Source organism: Loxodonta africana, chromosome 7 (genome assembly GCF_030014295.1).
Source record: "Loxodonta africana isolate mLoxAfr1 chromosome 7, mLoxAfr1.hap2, whole genome shotgun sequence".
Classification (NCBI taxonomy): domain Eukaryota; kingdom Metazoa; phylum Chordata; class Mammalia; order Proboscidea; family Elephantidae; genus Loxodonta; species Loxodonta africana.
In genome coordinates, this window is record NC_087348.1 from 16,717,672 (window position 1) to 16,724,955 (window position 7,284).

Here is a 7,284-nt window from a genome sequence, read left to right on the forward strand (position 1 = left end):
CCTTTTACCCTACCAACGCTTAGCTTGGAATCCCTGCATGGGACAAAACTTAAGGTGTGCTTGGCTACTAATTGAAAGATTGAAGGTTGGAATCCACTCAGAAGTACCTTTAATGAAAGGCCTGGTGATCTGCTTCAAAAATAAAACCCTATGAAGTGAGTTGTACTCTGCACCACATGCAGTCACCGTAAGTCAGAATCAACTTCATGTCAATTTTTTTTTTTTTAGTTTATTCTGATTTTGTTTACAATTTTAAAATTATCTTCAAACTTTTAACAATTTATTCATTAATTGCATTAAATGGTACATTGCTAGTGACTAAGTAGATAAACCTGAAAGAGACACAAACGTTGTATATAAATGTGCAGGACAGTGTCATTGTTAAATGCTTGACCCTGGGACCAGTCTACCAAAGGGGTCTCTCAGCCCTGTCCTTATGTACGCTCAGGGCCATGGACAAGTGTTCTAACTTCCTGTGCCTCTTATTAAAAAGGAGTTGTTGTAAGGATTTAATAGGTTAATATATAGAACTGAAGAAAGACTAGGACAGTAAGTGCTCAATATGTCTTACACATTATTATTGTCATTGATGAAGACAGAGATAAACAGAAGAGTAGAAATTGACCATACTGAGCCAGTTACAGCTGATCTGTCTGTTTGAGGGTTCAAAGCTGTCAGCATGCAAACTCTTTTTATGATAAAATTAGGACCGGCATGTCATAATGCCTGAGTTCCAAAAAGGATCAACATTTATTTCACATTTTGGAACCTCTTATTTCTGATTAAATTCATCTGAAATATCTAGTTAGGACTTTGGAGGAAAGATGTGGCAGTCTGCTTCGGTAAAATTTTACAGCCTTGGAAAGTCTGTGGGGGCTGTACTATTCTGTCCTATATGGTTGCTGTGAATCAGAATTGACTTGACAACAGGGAGTCTGGAGCCTAGAGTTAGGACTTAAAATGGTGTACCATACAAATGAACAAGCCCTCTGCCACACACCCACAAAAGTGCTTGAGTTAAATAAATTCAGAATCCAAGGAGCTAAAGGGTCCCTATTGTCTTGCTCTTACAAATGGGTCGAGTTGTTCCTTGAAGTTTTAAAACATGGATTTTTTTTCCTTTCCCTTTCATCTTCGTTTTTGTTCCTTTAATCTCCCACCAAAGCTGTCAACTAATAGGTTCTTATCAAGCAGACGAGTGAATCAAAGCCGGGCAGATGCAGGGTTGCAAGAACACAAAGGTTTATTTACAGTTTGCAAACTGGGAGACAGGCAGGGTCTCGTGACCTAAGGCTGCCCGCTCCCTGAACCAGGGCAGATTTGCTCCTTTTATACGGAGTGACATACATATGCATGAACAGTGAGGGAGGGATCTTCAGTCTTGTGAAGTGTGCACAGTCTACATAATTTTAGTGAATGGGTTTTTGTGCACAGCTCTAAAAAGTACTGTGCACAACCCTAAAAAAATGATGACAGCTCACTACTGCCACCCCAAAAAGGTCATAAAAAACACTAAAGATATAGCTGCTTAATTTTAAGTCAGTGAGCCTGTACCTCAGCCTCCTGCCAGGAGAAGAGAAGAAACCTGAGGATTCTGCCAATCATGGTGCAGTGCTGTAAAAGTCGTAACAAAAATGTATCAAGAGTAGACTTTCCTGAAAAATGACTATTATAGGGTGGTTAATAACTGTTTCCAGGCTGCCTGCTTCACCACTTCCTTCCTACCATCCCTCTCTTTCTTCTCTCCCTCCGTACTGATCAAGGAACTGAGGCATAGTGAGAATAAGTAATCTGACCAAGGTCACAGAGTTCACTCTCCATTCCTTCCTTCCTTCCTTCCTTCCTTCCTTGCTTGCTTTCCTCCTTCCCTTCTTTACTACTTGCAAAGAGTAATAAAGAAAAAATAACAGGGTTAGAACATGGTCTCCTTGCTAATTTAAGGAGATTACACTGGACAATAGTTCTATGAACACTTCAAACTGCAGGGACACAGTTTGCTCCTGAAAGGCCCATAGTAAACCAATTCTACTGAAAGCAACATGCTCACATCCCAGGAGAAATGCTGTTCCCTCAGGGTTTCTGGATCTTACGGGATCTGGAGCTGGTTCAGCAGAAGCCATCAGGACAAATAGTGATGCCCACAGAAACAGTTTGGATATTTTTCCCATCCTAACTTAAGCTATTTTTTTGTACTCAGAAACTCAAACACTACTTGTCATTCTAAGACAGAAGACTATCTTACATAAAAGAAATATGTAATGTCTCTCCAAAATGGAATGAAACAACCTTTCAAAATTTTCACTTAATCCCCTCTGATTATTTTCCAAAATTAAAGGAAGCGCATTCTGATCCTATACAGGTGGAAGATTTATGCACTAATAGAAATAAATTAAAGAGCCTGGGTGGCACAAGCAGTTTGTGATTGGTTGCTAACCCATAGGTTAGCACCATGGAGGAAAGGCCTGGTGAACTGCTTCCATAAAGTTTGCATTAAGGAAAACCCTGTGACGCAGTTGGACTCTGCAACACTTGGGGCTGCTGTGATCTGGTGGCCAACTCGACAGCAGCCAGCAATGACAGAAATAAATGATGAAATTCTGAATTAGAAGTATTTATCCTACTTTTAGGTTCTGACAAAGTATGTGGATTCCTTCAACAAATGTGTTCCCTTTCCCCTAGAGTGTGTGAAACCATTGGCGGTGTCAAGAAAAATATAGGTGATGTCTATGGTTTTGCTTAGGAATGGGTATAGCTATGTTCAGTCCTGTTGGCTTTCAAAACAATGTATCCTCCAGGAAAAAAAAAGAAACCTCACTTCACTCATTCATTATTTAGAGCTGTGCTTCTTAAAATGTGTTCTCTGGACAAGAAGCACCACCTGGGAACCTGTGAGAAATACTGTTCTGACGTCGTCATTTACAGATTAGCCTCCCTGCTTCCCTCTTGCAATTCTTTTGGTTTTGGATGGTCCTTGAGAGTTGATTTCCGACATTGGTATCTGCTGCTACAATCTTGCATCCTGGATTCAGGCTGTGGTCTGATGTGGTCTGTTCTCAGACCAAAGGACTCCCTTTAATAATTCTTGTAGGCTTGGTTTGGTTTTTACATATTACTTAATTTCTGTGTATCTGGAAAGTCCTAATATCACCATCATATTTGAATGACAGCTTTGCAGGATATATTATTCTTGGTTTGCAATGTTTTTCTTTCAAGGTTTTATGTATGTCATTCCATTGTCTTCCTGTCTGCATGGTTTCTGCCAAATAATAGAGCTTAGTCTTATTGCTTCTCCTCTGTATGTGACTTTTTGTTTTTCTTGAGGTGCTCACAGGTTTTTTCTTTACCTTTGGTTTTAGTGAGTATGACTATGATATGCCTTAGTGTTTTTCTTTTGGGGTCTATCCTATATGGGGTTCATTGGGCTTCTTGGATGGTCAACTTTTCATTATTCATGACATTAGGGAAGTTTTCTGTCAGCAATTCTTCAATGATCCTCTCTGCATTTTCCATTTTCTCACCCTGTTCTGGAAATCTGATTGCTCCACAATTTTTGCTTTTGATTTTATCCCACATAATTCTCAGTGTTTCCTCATTTTTTTTCTGATTTTTCCTCAGAGTTGTATTCAAGTGCTACTCTTCAGTTCACTGATCCTGTCTTCCATCATTTCAAACTTGAACCTCAGCTCTTCTATGACATTGTCCATTTCTGAAATCTCCTGGTTTATGTTTTGGATTTCTAATTGCTGTTTTTGAATGATTTCTAGTTGCGAACTTATTTTTGGCATTTTGTTCCTGTATTCTTTTCTTGAAGTCTTTGATATTTTTGTCTGTATTTTCCATGAACTTGTCTGCCTTTTCTACCAATTTGTCTATTTTGTCCTCATTTTTGTCTGTTTCTTGCTTCAACTCTTGGACAGCTCTGAATATGAGACTTGAATTCCCTGTCAGGTAGTTCTAGTCCCTTTTCTTCTACTGGAGAGTCATCTGGTGTTTTATTTTGGATGCCTACTAGAAACATCCTGTCTTGTTTTGTTTACATATTTTGATATTGTCTGCTCTCTTTAGAACATTCAGCAGTTTTTTCCTTCATTTCTTGATTGTAGATTTGTTTGTTTTGTCCTGGTTTCTCATTTTATTTGGTTATGTCTGAACAGGCAGGCTGTGCATTCTTTGTTGTTTGCTCATCTGTTGTCATGACACTTTTCACCTCCTTGTCCAATGGGCAGAGCCAGTCATTCAGCTATGGTGCAGCAGGGCAGGTCCAGCTGAATGGGAGGGGCTGGGCTGGATTGCTTGTGGCATGTACTAGGGCTGACAGAGCAGGCCAGGAATAAGTGCCAGACACATTCTGGTAGGCTGTGGCTGTGCTGCTTGGAGGTGTGATGTTCAGCATACAGAGCAGGTATTTAGGAGAGAGTGGGGAGGTTGTGGTGTATGGAGCTAATATGAGTTTGGAAAAGAGGAAGGAGAAACTGGAGCCAAAAACAGACAAATTAACAAAGGAAAAAAAGTGCAAAGGGAGCTTGACGTTGTAGTGGAGAGAAGAGAAACTGAGAAATGGAGAAAACCAAAAAAGAAAAAAAAAAAACATAAAGGGAAAAAGAAAAAAAAAAAACTAGATAAAAATTTGAAAAAGAGAAAAGAAAAGCCCCCCGGTGACCCACCAGCGTGGCTGTGAAGACTGGAAAAGTCTCCCAGGCTGTGCATCATAGCCTGGATAGAGGAGGTATAGATATCATACAGCACCAGGTGTTTGGAAGACAGGAAAAGAAGGTAAGTCTAGACAGACCAGAACTGAGAAATGAAGGAAGATAGGGAAAAAGAGAGAAGAAAGAAGAGAAGGGAAGGGAAGGGAGATAAAAGAAATGCCCCCAGGGATCCTGCCTACACAGCTGAGCAGATTAGCTGAGTGGCTCCCAAACCACACAGTGCAGAATGGCTAGAAAGGGCTCCCAAGTGCTAAAAGAGAAAAACAAACAAAACGGAACAGAACAAAGCAAAACAAAACAAACCAAGCAAAAATAAATAAATAAAAAGCCCTAGGGATCCCACCAATGTGGTGTCTCAGACCCAGGGATTGTTTGCCCAGTTAAGCAGGACTTCACAGTCTTTCAAGAAGTAGCAAGATGGCACACAGAGCCAGGTGTTTGAGAGGAAGGATGAGGAGGTGGTGGGAGGCACAGAAGAAACCAAAACAGACTGAAAGAAGCAACACCAGCTCAGGAACCCTGGCTGGCAGGACGAATGCAAGTGGCCCAGGGTGGAAGCAGTTGCTTCCTGCACAAGAGACTGTGGCTGGCAGGAAACAGAGAAGGGTGAAGGGGAGGAGAAGGATGGTTGGGGTTAGGAAAGGGTATATCACTCATTACTGGGTGCTCCATCTCCTGCTGGGAACTTCGTGAAGCTGCTTTCCCGTACTCCCTGTCCACTGCTTTACGATGTGTTTGGGGTGAATCCAAGTGGCACACATGCTGCACCTCCGAGCCAGCCGAGCCACCACAGCCAGCCAGGAAGCTTAGAGGTAGAGCTGAAGGGAGAGGATGAGGGGTGGGAAAGTGTGTATTGCTGGTTACCAGGTGCTCTGTCTCCTCCTGGGAGCTCCATGAAGCTGCTTTCTCGTGCTCCCTGTCCACTGATCCCCTGACAGGAGTCCAAGATGGCTGATCTGTGCTGTGTGAGCTGATAAGGAACCTTTGCACGAATCTCCTTGCTGTCTGTCTTCTGTCAGTTTCTTATTCCATTCGGTGTTTGGCTGAGTTCTTTATCTCTTCATTTGACAATTCAGGTTCCAGGAATAATATTTGTCTCTGTTTTACTTAGCATTTGGGGTCTTTGCTGAGGAGGGAAGGTGTGGTGCTTCTGTCTATGGTGCCATGTTGGCTAGAAGTCGAAGTTGTATCATTTTATTAAAATTTCTAGATGTTTTTTATTTTGGGGAACATTTATTCTATTGTGTATGTTGATTTTGCTAACCTCTAATTACTTCTAATGATTTATCTGTACAGCTTTTTGGATTTTTCTTACACAGATATTGTGATTATTGGGAATATTGAAATTTCTAAGTTCATCTATGGATAAATCCACAAGATTTGATAAATAATATTTTTTCTTTTATTTAAGTTATAAATATTTTCTAATTTCCCTAATAATTTCTTCTTTGGCTTCTGAATAGTTTAAAAATGTGTCATTAATTACCAATGAAGTGGTTTCTGTAATTACCAATTTGTTATTGATTTCTAACTTAATCACATGGTAGCGACTAAGTAACCTTGGAAATTTATAAGGGGTTTCTTTCTAGACAATTTGTCATCAATTTTGTCAAATGATTTGTATTTGGTTAAAACTGTTTATATTCTACAGGAGTTGGGAGAACAATGTTGTAACTCTATCATACCAATATCATATATGTTTACTTTATATTTTTTGCTTTATCTACCCATTGCTGATAAGGTGTATTGCATTCTCTCATGAGATTGATGACTTAGCCTACTTTTCTTGAAGTCCTCAATTTTTGCTTTATGTATTTTGAGACTACATGTGCATACAAGTTAAGAATTTTCATAACTATTTAAAATTATAAGAAAGTCAGTCATTGGTTCTTTGAAATGAATTACCCTAAAGTCTATTTGGAAACCCTGGTAGCGTAGTGGTTAAGGGCTACAGCTGCTAACCAAAAAGTCAGCAGTTCAAATCCACCGGACACTCCTTGGAAACTCTATGGCGCAGTTCTATGCTGTCATATGGGGTCGCTATGAGTCAGAATCGACTTGATGGCCAGTGGTTTGATTTGGTTAAAGTCTACTTATTTAATAGGCATTTCCTTATACCAGGTTTTGTTTAGATGGTATTTGCCTAACATATATTTTTTCATACTTTTACTTTCAAATTTTCTGTGTTTTATATGTCTGTTGAGAACACTGTTATAGCTGAATTTTTGTTTTTTCATCCTAACAATTTTTGACTTTTAACTGGAACATTTAGTCTGGTTGTATTTATTGTTATTACTGACATAATTGAGGGTATTTCTACAACTATATTTCACATGTCTGGTTTTTCCTACCTTTTATATAATTGTTTTTCCCATATCCTTTCTGACCTTCTTTTGGAATGAATGAATATTTTTCTCATCCTTTGTGTTCCTTCTATTTCTTTAAAACTTATAAAATCTATTTGTACTCTTTCAGGAGTTAATCCTGAGGTACTAAACCATATACTTAATTTTTCAAAAGCTTCAGTTAATGTATTTCCCCTCCTCCTGAAAAACACAGAGCTTTTGCAACACTT